This window comes from Pinus tabuliformis, chromosome 6, assembly GCF_031772625.1.
Source record: "Pinus tabuliformis cultivar Carrire ecotype Pingquan chromosome 6, CPIR1, whole genome shotgun sequence".
NCBI lineage: Eukaryota > Viridiplantae > Streptophyta > Pinopsida > Pinales > Pinaceae > Pinus > Pinus tabuliformis.
Window position 1 is genome coordinate 40218000 of NC_142292.1, and position 15268 is coordinate 40233267.

At 34.3% G+C, this 15268-nt stretch overlaps 1 pseudogene; it reads right to left on the bottom strand.

Annotated features, from left to right (window-relative positions):
* Window positions 1-3308: 3308 nt before the first annotated feature.
* LOC149257114 (triacylglycerol lipase OBL1-like) lies at window positions 3309-5279 on the bottom strand (annotated as a pseudogene).
* Window positions 5280-15268: the final 9989 nt, after the last annotated feature.

A 15268-nucleotide genomic window follows, 5' to 3' on the forward strand; every position in this document is an offset into this window, starting at 1 on the left:
GATTAGCTCCAGGCTGTTGTGAGGGAGTTAATGCCTCCTATATTTGATGTGAGGGAGTTAGATTGTCTATGCTATATAACAGGCAATCATTCGGATGATTTTCCAAGAGAGAGTGTGAGGAATTCATGATGTAATTTCCAATTTGATTAATATATTCCTGATGCCTATGTTTGGTGGACGTAGCCCAGATTGGTTGGGTGAACCACGTTAAAACTGTGTTATGTGCTTGATATGTTTGTTGTGTGTTTAATTAATTGTTGTGCCCTCTGACTCCAACAAGGACGTGGATTAAAGAAACAAGTTCTTTATTATTACACTTACCCACTCATGATATACATCAGTAAACAAGTGCATTCACTTCATATTTTCTTGAATCCGACTCTCTCCCCCTGCGGTATGCGTTAAAATTGTAGCTTTTTTCAGCCAGTGACTACGGTTTTCTGTTTTTTCAGGGACCACATATCAATCATGCCCTCGTCGAAGATTACCAAACAATTCGACGAGATGGCGTTCGGTTGTTGATGAGATGGGGAATTTCAAGTCTAACTCAATTCCTATTTGTTAATATTCTTTGTTTTCCCGGAAATTAAGACTTAAATATTATTTTTATCAGGCCGATGAAAACATTAATAGTAATGGATAATAAGTGATTATCCATATGGATTATTTTTTATAAATGTTCTGAGAATCAGACTAAATGTAATGGATTTTGGGCATTTTAATAAAAAAAGTTTTCGTTTTCTTATTTATTCATATGACAATTTATTTATTTTTCAGTTTTTTTACCAATAATAATGATTGGAAAAATAAATTTGATATTTTAATTTAGAATTAATAATTATTTTGTAATAATATAATCTTTTAACAATATTTAAAATTTTATTCTGTGTATTATTCATATTGTGTATTATTCATATTGTACTTATAATTATATGTTTGTTGAATTGAGGCTTCTGTGATCCATATCAAGTTATGAGAGATTTTTCGGCGTAAATTGCTGCAATATGGATCATCTTCTTAAGGTAACTATAAAAAGCTTCCCAAAAACCCATTGAAAAAGTTTTTTAGGAGTGTGGCTCTTGCCATTAAGTCCAGTAGCTCAGCAGGTTCCTGCACCACAAACTCATTGACAGCAACCCCATCACTCCTAAGATCTATGTGCTCCCTAAAATTCATAAGGAAGGAGCTCCCTTAAAGCCCATTGTAAACACCATTGGAGGTCCTATATACCTTCTTTCTAAATTATAATTTTGTAAAGTAGTTAAAACCTTTAGGTAAATTCATCTGGATGGTTTGAACTTCTAGATGAACAATTATTTGTATTTATATAATTCTAACACTTGACTTTTATATTTTATATATTTATAACTAACTAATAACCTAATAATCATTTAAAATATTATTTTATATATTTATTTATATATATAAATTCATGTGTCCCTTTGACTTTTAATTTATTGATAATAAAACTAACTTCCTATTTAATAAATTAAATTAACTTATTTTTAGGCCCTGGTCCTTGTCCATTTCCCCCCTTAATTAAACTATTAATTAACTTTAAATATTTGAAATATTCTTTCTAACCTCCAAAAATTTCTCTAGTATTTATATTTTAATAACTTGTATAAATAACTGTTAATTTAAAATTAATTTATTTTAATATATATATTTATAAGAATATAATTAACTATGTATATTTATATGATTATTTACTCTAATATTTATAAATAACTATTAATTTAAATTAATTAATTTATTTTAATATTTATTTTAATAAATCCAGAAGCATTTTATAACTTATAACCCGAAAATTAAAAGTAATACACCATATCCTATTCTCCTTATAGAAGCAGGTCTTTCCCTATTGAGAGCGTAGCTATGCTTAAGTTTCTATTGTACAAGCACAAAATCAGTAACATAGACGATCATAGACTTCCTAAGCTAGCTTTAAATTCTAGCCAAAACCACCTAAGGCTCAATCCAGGGTGGCATAAAGACACAAGGGCCTCGTTAAACTATTGGGAGATCAACGAAAATGATGCATTGCAAAACATAAATAACATTAAAGATATTGTTACTTCTAAGTTCAAAGAAAAAATGTGGTGTGAGAAAGACTTAGCGGGTAAAAGAAAATTAAGTTATTATAAGAAGGTCATCAACCCTAGAAGATCAAAAGTATCTCTCTATTTTAACTAGCTCAAAGAAGAAAATTAATATAGCAAAGATTAGAATGAATTCTCATGAGCTTCATAGTGAAAAGGTCGTTGGGCAGTTCCTAAAACGCCATGGACGGAAAGGATTTGCCATATATGTGAGAATAAGAACATCGAGGATGAAAACCACTTCCTCTTAGAATGCACTGCGTATAACCACATTAGATCTCATTTTCACAATCTTTGTTACAATAATGACCTTCCTAGCCTTTTACAATGTCAAAATTATAGTGAGCTCGGGAGGCTTCTCTCCAAGCTTTTTGAGCATAGGAATAAAATCTTAAATCAAAATAGATAATTTCTTTCTTTAGGTCTGATAGACCAAATAATGGTCTCAGCCGACGTTATTCTTCATCATCATCATCATCATATTTATAAGTTTATAGAATAATTCCTTTAACTTTTATTTTAATAAGAATAAAACTAACTATATTCAATAATTAATTGAATTAACTAACTGGTCAAATAGAGCTGTCGGATCATGAAATAAGATCTGATTCTTCAACTTGTCTTAACAATGAACCAAACTCTGGTTTTATTTTAATAAGAATAAAAATAACTATCATCCAATAATTAATTGAATTAACTAACTATTTCTTGATCAAATATAGGTTACGTGGTATGAAATAAAGCGGTTGGAGGTTATGCACTATTTAATATGCAAACCTAGATAGATCTCATTCTTCAACTTGTCCTAACAATGAACTACAATGGTTGGTTCAAAACGTATCGACAAATGAAATATCATGTAATTTACCCATAAAAATCTCTCATAATTATATATTTATCAATATAAATATTTTTAAATATTATTAATATTTATACTTTTATTAATCTAAATAATATTTAGATTTAATAAAATAAAAATGATATTAAGAAACCAATCATTTATATTTTTGATAATATGATATTGTCATTTTCACACATATATCTCTAAACACGTCTAATTATTTTTAATTTAAATATAAATTATAACATAAAATACCATGTAATACAGATTTTGAAAACATGCCAAACAGATCACGACAGATTTTGAAAACATTGAACCACGATCTCTGGAATTCATTTCAATTCTTCAGTGGCAAAAGACGATATTTATTTATTATTGAAAACAAATGAAGCCGCTGGGGTTTGTTTAGTGCGCTGAGGCCTCCACATTGTTGGTTTCAGCGTGGATGGGCCCAATCTAACGGCGTTGATATAATTTAAGGGACTATGAGACGAAATCCCCGGAATTATAAGCCCTGCTATCCTGAAGAGTGTCGACAATTTCGTTTCTTTGAAGTCCCTCCCTTTTGTGTATTGCAACAATAAACTCTGCACCAATTCCCACACAGCATTTATGCGTAGGGGGATGAAATATAATAGCGAGAAATTTCTGTTGGGCTCCTCCACAATAATCTGTCATAAAATAAACCATTTAGTATGAGCGTGAGTTTGAACAAAATATTGTATCAGAAATGAAACGGGATTTTCTGGTTGAAGAGAATATAGTATAAGTACCTTCTCTTTGTAGCAGCTGTTGTAGTAAAGGCATACACCAAAGTGCCTGTAATCAAATATTGGATCATCGAAAGGCAGTCTGGGAACTAGGTCATTGCAGTAGACGATTCTAAAATATGTGAGTATTGCTTCGTTTATGTTGTTGTTCATAAACTTTGCGAATGCTTCATCTCCAACTCTTGGTTGTCCGAATGTATAAACACCAACCATTTTCTCCAACAACGCCTCTTCCTTGTGTATAAATAGTATTGCTGGAAACAACACAGCCAAGGCTCCACCAGAGCTGTGGCCTGTCACTATGAATTTTGCATTTCTGTGAACTTGTAATAATTCTTTCAATTTCTTACGAAGAACATAATAAGCCAAAGGCTTTTCAGGATCTTCTTTATCAATATCAACACCGGCAGAATTCGTATGATTATCGAAGATCGGGGGGTTTTGTGAACGATTTGCAAGACCCAAAGCTTCCAGAAATCCAAGATGAACCTTTCCGATTTGGCTGAATTCATACCATGAGAAATCGAGATCTGCTTCCCAGCCATCTGCATTAAATGGCTCTGTTCCTCTGAAGGCTATCACTATTAGCTGGGCGTGCACCTCCTTATCACAGAATATAAAGCCTATGGTAGATTTCTTTTGCAAGTGATCTGATTATATAATATATATACAAGTCAATCATAGCGTCAATTAATGAACGAAAAATTATTCACATAATATATGACTGAATCATAGATTATGGAAGCCAAAGAGTTGCACATGTACCGTTCCAGCAGTCTAAGAACTCCACGAAGTGCATCTGCAGGATCAGATTGAAATATTTATTAAATCAAATACAGTTTTGCATGAATAAACAAGTACTAAAATTCATGGAAATTAAACACTACCTCCCAATGTTCTCTTACTCTGTTTCTGATAACCAGTTTGTTTTCATAAGCTACAGTTGAAGCCATGGCACAAAGGTCTGCATACAACCTTTTCCCGGGTTCAATGGTTGAGTCAATAACTCGCCTGGTTCCGCCATGATACAAGTTTATGCGATGCTCAAGAAGGCCGATGATACTGAGGAAAGTGTCGGACCCTCTTCTCGGTATTAGGATACTTTGGCCTGAACAAATCAAAACATTCAGCCAAACCCTAATTAATGATGTGATGAATTCCTTATTCAATTTTTCAAAATATTAAGAAGAGATCTATGAGAACTAGAAGCAAAAAGACCAATAAAAATAACCAGTCCGGTCGGTAACTCATGATAAATCCTTAAATTTAATTCTTAATACTTTAAAAGCGCGCATAAAATAAAGAAAAAGATGAATAAAATCACCAGTGAGTGGCCTGAACAGTGTTTTTAGCAAACCACCATTCTGAGAAAGCAGATTTAAATAGAATTCTACACAGGTCCCCAAGATGGCTAATGGTACAGCAAGTCTGATTCACCTCCGATTTGATGGAGTTGGGGCATTCTAAAACATCGGATCTCAATGCCCCCGTCAAGAAAGGACTGAACAGAAGCTTTGAGAGATGAATTTTGCGAGTGTGAGCAATCAGATAGTTAGCACTCGTCATTCTGTGAGGAGGAGGCAGCTGCAATATGACAGCTGAAGCTACAACCCCTCACCTATTTATTGATTGGATGATCGTGGAATGGATGAGCGTATCAAACATCTTGCTATTTTTCGTCATTAATAGAGGGAATGTAAGACACCGTAAGTAGAGGAGAAGAGGAAGAGAAATAGAAGCCGAGAGAAAGAACAAACTTCGTCCTGTTGCGAATTTTCGATGAAGGAACAGATAATACCAAAAAAAAAAAAATTACTTCGAAAACATCGATTTTTTATTAAATTGACCTACGAACATTGAATTTTTATTTTTCGTTTTATTAGGTAGGAATAGGAATTACTTCGAAAACATCGATTTTTTATTAAATTGACCTACGACGCATTGAATTTTTATTTTTTATTTTTCGTTTTATTAGGTAGGAATAGAAATCTTTACACGATAATATATTTTATATTATTATTATTATTTAAAAATATATGTAACAAGTTTTTTAATTATGGAAATATGGAGAATTTAAATATTTTTATAGTTATTTTATGATGGAGATTTTTAATTTCTAAATACATGTTTTTACAATACCATGGGTTAATACCACAATTTATCAATACCAAGTGTCTAAAAAATCATAACTCATGTTACTTATTCATATGACAATTTTCTTTAATTAATCAATTTAAGAAAAAGTTCAACAAAACAAAATCAAGGTCAAGAACTTCATGGCTACATCCTCATCCATGATTGATTTAGCACTCAGTCCATAATAAAACACATGCATGTGTTTTTCTAAAATAATGCCATTTATACCATTGAACCAAGGCAACCACTCACAATACTTCTCTAGAAAAGTATATAAAGCATCAAGGAATTTGCTAACATCCAATGACCTAACTATAGCTATGATCCATGGTCTACCCACAGTGTGATGGGTGATATTATCAACAAGTAAAATTCTAATTGTGAGGCTCTTTGGGATCACAAAGGATGTAACTGCTCTAATAGTTTTTCTAGTAGTCTTCTTTTTTCTTGGATATTTGTAACTATAATTAAATTAAATTGTAATAAATAATTAAATAATAATAATTCTCCATTTATATAACAAGAAATACAAATTATTGGGGTTGATCACCTCCTTATAATATTGGGGTTGGTGTCCATATTATATAAATTCTTCTTATACATAAGATACCAATTCATAGCCATACTTTTAATAGGGGAAATACTTGCTTCAATCACGAGGATAGGGTAAGAAGCATTTCCTTTAATTTTGAGGTTGTAGGTCATAAACTACTTTTGAATCTATTCAATGTTCCTCCATGACTCTCTAGATATATTGCAACCCCAAAACTCATATACATATAAAATAATAGGAGTGACGAGATTCTCAAAGAGGAGTTTTTTTTTTTTAATCCTGAATCCAAAGATCTACCAACTTACAGTTATTTACAAGCCCATTCTGAGTTTTCCAACATCCATTTATCATTTTATCAATGTTATAATTCTAATTGACGTTATGATGGATGACTGTTCCCAGATAGTTGTATGAAGGAAGTTCGTCCAAGGAGTTATTATCTTGAATAAAATTATTATAGGTGATCTTTTTGGATTTAATTATCATGAATTTAGTTTTTTTGTATTGATAATCATATCCATCTTAGAGCAGAAATATTGGAGGATTTTTGTTTCTTACTAAGATCGTAAGGTATCATTACCAAAAGAACAATATTGTCAACATAAAGGAGAATATTTATGATCATAACAATGAGCACCTGTCCAACACAACCTATATCTTTCAAACACTCTTCTAGTTTATCAATATATATGCCAAAAAGGGTAGGGGATAAGCGACACCCTGCTTGACTCTAACCATTACATTTAAATTTTTCTCACTAATCCTCAATTGACCTAAGCTTGTAAATAACATTCTCGTATAGATCTGTCACAAAAACCATCAACTAGATTGAAACCATTATCTCTTTTAGCCTTTTCCATAGCTTTGTTCTAGGAATGGTGTCAAAATCTTTTCTTAAGTCATCAAAACAATAAAATAGATCATTTTTATTATTATTACGGCATTCTTTTGCAATTATCCTAAGAGTATAAGATGGTCCATAATTGAATGATATATCCTAAACCCAACTTGGCCTTTAGCTCTTTCACCATGGCTTTCAATTCAAATGCTAATATTCATTTCCAATATAAGCTTGTACAACTTGGCTAAAATGTGGTTAATTATAATTATCTTGTATTTGGAGGAAATTATTTTATCCCACTCTTAAAGTTAGGTACAATAAGGATTTTCATCCAAGGATTAGGGAAGCCTTATTTCAATGTTAAATTAATTACTATGTATGTGCAAGATGAGGATAGATTCTCCTATTTTAAAGTTTTCATTTTGGTAGCCTTCAATGTCCTTAGCTTTCCCATTAGTAAGTTGCTTAACCCCAAACTCAATGTCTTCCAAGGAAAATATATCATCCTCTATAGGGGCATTCAAAATGGTGTCTAGTTTTAGAGGATTCATATAAGTTTTAAGGAAAGTTCCAATTCTTCAAGGGAATGAAAATATTTTGTGTAGTCTTACGAATTAGAATTTTCCTCCAAGCCTTTCTCAGACTTAGAGAGGTGTAGTAACTTCTCTTGCTTTATTCTTAAATAATATATATTTTTTCTTCTAATAAGAGCTTTGTACATATTTATCTTATCAAGTTTTAAGGTTTCATTAGGAGCATCCCTAATCCTTTTTCTAGAAATTTTGCAATCATTATCACACCAAGGGTTACTATTTATATTTTTTTTTAGATGACACCTTGGTAAAGAACTTGTTACTAGTAGTGGAGAGAGATGTATTAAAATGATGATAGAGGTTTTCATTTTTATCCTTATAAATTAAGAGATGTAAATCATTATTTAAATCCTTCAAGAAAATATCCATTTTACTCTTGTTAAAAGGAAGGTGATTTTAACTCTCATATTTCTCATGTATGTGCTTGTTTTGCATGGAAAAGTTTAGATTTAAGGTTAAAGGTCTATGATCAAATTCAAAATCATGGCCATTTAGGAGGTCAAAGTTTACAATTTGGTTAGAAATTGGGATATCAAATATCGCATTATCCTTGACACTACTTCCAAGCCCATCACTACAATTTATCTAGTTGGAGTTTGACCACTTGAATACACCATTTTAACTTATAAGTTCTTTAGAACTTCAAAGTTTGACTCAATATAAAATAAATTCTCAGTTAGGCCTTTAAAGTTTATTTTGAATCTATTAGCTAAATCAAGGTACCGATTTAGCCAAGGAGGATTAAGGTTTGAAACATGACTTAGAATAATAGCTTGGCTAGATGAGGTACTAGCATTAAAGTTTCATAACAAGAGGATAGTACCTTCATTCCTTATGTTGGGATGGGGTTCCCTGGGTCAATTTTTGATAAAATATTGTAAAGTCTTCGCATTTTGAGGAGTGGAGCGTGAGTATCGTAGGTCACCAGGAGTCAAGGGGATTTAGGGAGGTCAAAGCCCCTTAGTTTTTGTATTGTTTTGAGATTTGCCCATTTTATGAGGACCATGGTATTGTAATGGGAAAAAGTATATAAAAGGGTGTGTTAGCGAGTCCAATGGAATCAATCAATGAATATAATGGATTTTGATATGTACTAATTCTGTACGATCATTTTGTATTTTTGGTGAAGGGGGAGGGTCCTAGAGCTGAGTGTGTGAAGAACTTGGTAAGTTTGTGCCCGAGTGCATGGGCCCCTCGAGCTGTGTGCGCAGGATTTGGAAAGCTTGTATATGGAAGATCTAAAGTAATAAAGAATATTTGAAGAAATTATGTCTCCAATTTGTATACTTACGCGTTTTCTGTAGTTGCACGCAATTGAATGCTAGTTATTTGTATTTTCATATGTATTTCTCAATGAAGATCTGGATCTACTATTATATATGATTTTATTCACGATTATATGTTTACGCGCAGTTAATAACTCCCTTTTGCTGAAAATCGTTCAATTTTTGGGAATTTTTGGGATAACGGCTTGCGAAGGTGGGATCAGGCCTAAAACTAAAGAAACACCCTAACTCCACGTCACATAGCCTTCTAGATACAAAATCTTGGTTCTAGCATCCCCTAATACTTCCTCGAGTGAGACTGCAGCCTGTGCTAAGTAGGTTGTTGCCAGAAGGGACGGTAGTGTAGGGTTTTTTTGGTTGGTGTAGGTAACTCTGAACCTGGGTCCAAGCGCCCTCAAGCCAACAAGTGGTTCTGTTGCCAGGACTCGGATCTATCTGAGGGATGCGTGATGTGGCGTAATTGGATACCATCTAAGAAGGAAGTCGAGAAGTGGATAGATTGAAAGTTGCACGAGTTTGTAGCTCAGGAGAATAGGAATCTATGCTTGTCAAAAGAAAATTGGTTACATAGGTATCTCTACACAAGAGTGCATGAATTTTTCTTTTCAACGTTCGCTTGCGAATTACACGAGTGGCTGTCCAAATTAGCGAATATCGAACCTACTTAGAAACACGATGATCCTATTGCGTGGACTCTAGAATTAGTCAAATGTCTTGAAGGATCTGGTTATAAGGTTGCAAGGGTTGTTGATTGCTAGATTGATAGTATCTTGACTAGGTTTCATCACTTAATTTGCAATAGATACATCTGTGTCTTATAGCGAAGCTAAACGAAGGTTCTTCAAGGGTATGAGAGGTAAGTACCTAAAATTGCTAAAAACCTGGATTAAAATGTTGTTGTGTGAAAAATGGATTATTCCTTTACCTTAATGTTTAAGATGGATCAGACTGGATCTATGCGAAGTGGAAAGTGATTGAGGGTAGATCTAGAAAAATTCACCAAAAACGAATATAGTCCTTTATTGGGAGAGTTTGAAAGTGAAGAAGAAAGAAGTAGCCCTAGTAAACCGAGAAGCGTTGCAGAGACAGTAGATCGGGGTACTTCTGGAATTCCACATCCATCCACTCCACCTCTGCCTTCGGCTCCGCCTCATAAGCTACAACTAGACCTCCAACCCCACCTCCACTATTCAATATGTCACATACAATGAAAATTCCTATATTCAGGGGTCAAGAATAAGAGGATCCCGATCATTTTTGGTTCGTCGCAGAGGCTATGTGAAAAGCGCAACAATTCAACAATGATGACATGAAGAAAGGCACTTGTTTATAACGCTACAATATAGAGCGCTTACTTGGTACATCAGATACAATACAACTCATCTAACTTCTTCATTAGCTAACATAAAGGATGCACTGAAAGTAGAATTTAGGAAGTTGAAGTCGCAACCTCAGTGTGTGACCGAAATCAAGGAGATCAAGCAAAGGGTTAATGAGTCTGTGTGCGATATAGATCAGTGACTCAAGTTCTTACTGAGTTAAGCTAACCTTCAAATTTCATATGAAAAACATAGGGATTGATATATAGCTTCAATATTACCTCACTTAAGATTGCCATTATCTCAGCAGAAGATTCGGTCTCAGGCTTATGCATTGGAAATTACGATGAAGCTAGAAGCCTCGTCGATCCATGATATGAATATAGGAGTTTAGTAGATCCAGTCGTCGCTAGAAAGCCCGCATATGGAGTTGCAGGATCTGAAGAAGGTAAAGGAGGTTAAGTCAGAAACTCATTCTAAAGTTTGGTGTACAAAGTGCAAGGCTGAAGACCATCATAAGGATCAGTTCCCTGTATTCTAGGATTATATAGCTACAAGAGGTCCTAACCCATTGAAGCCAAAATCTTCTGTTGGATCAAGCATAGGTGAAAGTACCTGGTGTAACATCTGCCAAGGATCAGGACAACATTCGACAAACAATTGTTCCCTATTACAGAAATTTATACAGTCTCCAAAGATTTTTTTTTTTTAACTTTTGTAAATCAGTTGGTCATGATGAAAGGAATTGTCGAAGCTATGAACTAATGATGGACAGGACTCTACTGTATAGAATGCAGGTTGAAAAGAATGTGCAGAACAATCAAGGCTGACCGATAGCTCACAAAGGATTCCAAGGAAGAGGAAGAGGACGAGGAAGAGGAGATGGAAGAGGTTAGGGCCAGACTATTTGTTACAACTACGGAGAACCAAGAAACTTTACACGTGACTGTCGGAATCCAACACACCCTTCTTGTCAATATTGTCATCAATTTGATCATGTTATATAATATTTCCTAGTCTTAATAGAGAAGATGCAGGAGAAAAATAACCATCAGCCAAGGTAGAATATCCAGATGATGAGATCTGAGCTGCACGAAGATGATATCAGTATCAACATAGTCACATGAAGCGATGTAGCCACTGGCAAAGAAAAGGTCGAAGGCAAACAACTAGAATCCGATTCATGGGTTTGAAAAGCCGGTGAGAGGGATGCTAGGTTTGATTTACATAGAGAAAAAGATACGTTCATGGAGGCCAGAAAGAGTTTTATGGATCTAGTTGCTTCTACATCTCATAATTGATTCTGATAGTCTCACGAAAGGAGAAACTTGAATAAGTTGTTGCGACACAGGATTCAGATCCCACAATGTTAACATCATTTAGGCATACCTTCATGAAGTTCTTACAGGATCAGAAGGCAGTAGAAGGACTACAAGAGATAATAGATAACTATGCCAGAAAGGATAAGACATTACCATAACAACATGTAGTCGATAGGGTGAATTGAAGCAAAAAGAATTGGTAGGGAGATGCAGTTGACTGTGCTGATTGGTGATTTCGAAATGGATTAGGTAATCCTAGCCTTGAGCTCTGATGCTAACATACTGCTGAAATAAACTTTGAAACGTATGGGAAATCCTAAGTTATAGTGGTTTCCAATTCGGTAGTGCATGGCGATCCAACAAAATAATTCCAATTGGTCGTCTTCATGGAGTAATTATAGATATTGAAGGCACAACAGTAGTGGTCGATTTCGAAGCTATGGAGATCATTGATGACAGTAATCCATTCCTAGTGTTGCTCAGGATTGATTGGGCCTTTATTGTGAATGAAATCATTAACTTAAAGAACGGAAGCATGGTATTTGAAAATAATGAGCTACGAGTAATTATCCTATTAGACCCAGCTGAAGGTGCGCGATAAAAAGAACCAAATCATTACTATTATGAATTTGAAGACATTCAACAAATATATAATTTAACTGTGCAAAATGAATATTGGATCAATCCCACTGCAGATCGAAGGATCATCTAGAGAAGGACAGTTCCTGCCAATCAGACTCAGGAAAAGAATTAGAAAACTTGCAGAATCAATTGCATGAGGTCTGTATGTTGCGATGTAATGGGCTTACAAAGTCGCTATGTTGTGTATCTACCGAGGTACTTAACTTACCATATTATGATCACTTGGATGATGTCAATATATTTCTTAATCATTTTGAAAGGGATGTATCAGAGGAACATTGGTTCCAGGCCTTAGAACTAGCATTGAGAGTTATGCCTGCAATATGGTCGGGTAAGCATAAGGATACTTTTCTGATTGGAAGGAATATCGTAGAATGATGCACTTAAGATTTGGCTACGTGAACACCCGAATCACTGAACAATACACAGGGAAGGATTATCCGCGCGAACATCTGACGTGATGGACTAAGGCATGGGGTGAGATCCCTTAACTTGAGTGGGTGCATATCTTTGTTCATACCCTAGATGTTATCCCAAAGAGTCGGTATTTAGAGACAGACCCGTGACACGAGACCACTGATTGGGATGAGATGAAGGAAATTTTCTTGCTGACCTTTAGTTTCAAAGATGGGTTCGAATGCATTGATGAAGTGCTTCACGAAATTAAAGACGCAATATTTCGAACACCTGTAGATCCTATCACATGGGTAGAACTTGACTGGAGTACGCAGCTATAACATGATTTAGAATGTTACAATGTTACGAAAAAAGAAGGTGATGAGGATCCACAAAATATTAATATCCCTGAATTAGAGGGACACCATGAACTCATGGACCTAATGTGGAGATCTCTGATATTTCACAATCAGTACACACAAAATAGGTAAACATTGGTTTAGAAGAAGAGCCAAAATTTTCGAACATTGGTGACTATTGTGATGAAGATATAGTGGATAAGGTCACTGAATTATTACATGAATATCATGATTTATTTCCAACTAAGTTCTCTGACTTGAAAGGGATAGTAGGAGATTTAGGTATGATGAAGATCAATCTGAAACCTAATTCATAGCCAGTTAAGAAGCACCCATATCGGTTGAATCCCAAATACAAGGAAAAGGTAAGGGATGAAATCGATAATATTCTCGTGGCCCAAATAATTGGACTGATAGAAGAATCTAAATGGGTTAGTCCTATGGTGGTTGAAGGAAATAAAACGAAGGGAAATATCAGGATTTGTGTAGATCTATGGAAGTTAAATGATGCATGCATACATGATCCATTGCCTACACTTTTTACAAATGAATTTCTCGAGAATTTTGGTGGACAAGAAGCGTATTCATTTACAGATGGACTATCGAGATACCACCAAATTAAGATTGTGCTAGAGGATAGAATTAAGACTACCTTCGCTACATAATGGGGGGCATTCCAATATACGGTCATGCCTTTCGGACTAAAAAATTATCTTGTGATTTTTTCAAGGGTGGTTGTCGTAGCATTCAAGGAATTCATTGATAAGTTTTTGGAAGTCTACTTCGATGATTGGACAATGTTTTGGCTAGTAAAGAAACATGTCTCTAGTCTACACTTGATGTTGGATACATGTAGGAAGTATTAGATCTCCTTGAACTTGAAGAAATCCATTTTTTGTGTACGTTATGGAATATTGTTAGGTCATGTTGTCTGTAAGAAAGGATTGATGGCAGACCCTCCTAAGATCACCATAATTATCAATCTGGATCACCCTAGGAATGTAAAGCAGCTATGCGTGACATTGTGTCATACTGGGTACTATAGGAAGTTTATTAAGGCATACGTTTAGATCACTGTGCCCATGGAGAAGCTTTTAAAGAAGGATGATACGTTTTGTTAGGATGTGTTGGGCCTCAAAATAGTCCCTATTTTCACTCCATTATTCACCAATATTTTCACATTTTACCTTCATGTCACCTCCATTCCACCTCCATATCATTAAATTTACCTCATTATTGGGTTCTAACATTACTTTTCCAAAGTTTATTAATTCTTAACATTTCTAAGTGAATTTATGGCTAAAACTTAGAAAATAATATGCTTAAACTTATACCTAACAATTAGCATGAGTTTGTTGACATGTGTAGGCACAAAGGAAGCTTCCAGGGCATCTTTATGTGGCCTTGAATGATCAAATTCGAATTTGATAAGATAAGCTTCATGGAGAAGATCATGGACCTCATGGAGGGGATCATGGAGGATAGGGTTATGTGTCATCATTGGTTGAGAAATATGTGGGTCAAAGGAGAGAATAGTGGGTCTACATTTATGAGGTTGTTATCATAAGTTTTTGTATAAATAGGAGTACCTCCTCCATTCCAAAAGGGGAGGACTCTTAGAGCATTGTATCCAATTGATGATGGAATAGAATAAGGCTTCACTTTTCATATATTTCCATTATGTAGTTTTTAGATTTAATTTTCCTTAATGTAGTATATGGAATAATTTGTCTTGTTCTTAGGAGAATTGAGCTCACTCTAAAAGGATGAGAGAAACATTTTATTTCATATTAGATCTTGTTTCATTTCATTGTTTAGATGTTTAAGGATTTGATTGGTGAATGAGTTTTGAATTAAAATCTTATCAGCATGTGAGAGGACAACTAAGGGTTTAAGTTAGGCTCTCTCTCTCTATTTGATTTGCATGATAATTAAAATTCATTCTTTTGCTTTTATGTTTCAAGTATCATATGAGGAGATACCAAGAGTCTAAGTTAGGCTCTCTCTCCAATGATTTATATGGTAATTGAAATTCATTCTTTTGTTTTTATGTTTCAAGTCATTTCATTTCTTATGCTCATGAATGACTCTTAGTTTAGTTTGGATTA